This window comes from Cariama cristata, unplaced genomic scaffold, assembly GCF_000690535.1.
Source record: "Cariama cristata isolate BGI_N322 unplaced genomic scaffold, ASM69053v1 scaffold2785, whole genome shotgun sequence".
NCBI classification, from domain to species: domain Eukaryota; kingdom Metazoa; phylum Chordata; class Aves; order Cariamiformes; family Cariamidae; genus Cariama; species Cariama cristata.
In genome coordinates this window covers 11,384-12,239 of record NW_009615591.1, presented here as the reverse complement: position 1 = coordinate 12,239, position 856 = coordinate 11,384, and the positions used below count along the sequence as shown (strand labels likewise).

Here is an 856-nt window from a genome sequence, read left to right as displayed (position 1 = left end):
CCGCGGTGGAAGCCTCTCTCTTGGTGGCATCCAGCCATCCTTTCTCCGGATGCGACCCAAAAAGCTCCTTGAGGCAAAGCCGCCTGCTCCTTTCCAGGGGGCTCCTCTTTGGGGTCTGAACCCTGCCCGTTGTCTCCCCAGCCCTGCGTGGACTCTGCACCCCCGGCGCTGGCAGCAGAGGACGGATTTGTGCAATCTCTCTCCTGGACCCGGCCTGACCTTTAAACGCTGAAGTCATCTCTCACCAGAGCACAAACACAGCAGGGCCGGGCCTGTCCTGAGCCCTGGGTTGCTCCTGCTCGGAGCAGGGAGCCTTTCCCCGCTCCAGAGCCCCTCTTACGGGCAGCCGGGCGGCTGCCGTTACCCCTCCCAGGGCCAAGGGGGGATCCCAGTGGAAAGGCGGATGGACCACTGCCTCGGAGTTTATTTTGGGAGCTTTTCCTTTCTTTTCACCCTTTTTTGAGCATGGTGGCTGGGAGGGAAGGACATACAATCCTTGGGCTTGTAGTCACTGGGCTGGCTAAAAATAAGGCAGGGAGGGAGCCTCCTCCTCTTCCCCTTGCATAGGGCCAGCTCTGTGCGTCTGCCCTTTTGGGATGCGCTGGCTCTCAGGGAGCAGAGAGGGGGTTTTGTGCTTCTGGAGTGGGGACGAGGGGCTGCCATGGGCCCAGCAGCTGAGGGGTTAACCTTTCTCTCTCGAGAGTGTAGAATTTTGGCACAGCTGGGACAGATCCTGGAGGCACCACTTAATGCACTATAAAAGGAATTTGTTGGGAGGGGGCTGAGCTTCCTGAGCTGGAGATGTGACTAGGGCTGGCTGTGGATGGGGGCACCCCCCCAAAATTTGCTGGCAGCC

General features: G+C 59.7%; 1 protein-coding gene across 1 annotated transcript in view; it reads right to left on the bottom strand.

Moving 5' to 3' along the window:
- The window catches only part of CSPG4 (chondroitin sulfate proteoglycan 4), a gene marked incomplete at its 5' end in the record, with an annotated part of 14,208 nt that overhangs the window by 6,158 nt on the left and 7,194 nt on the right, over positions 1-856 (bottom strand). The gene's annotated exons all lie outside the window — the stretch shown is intronic.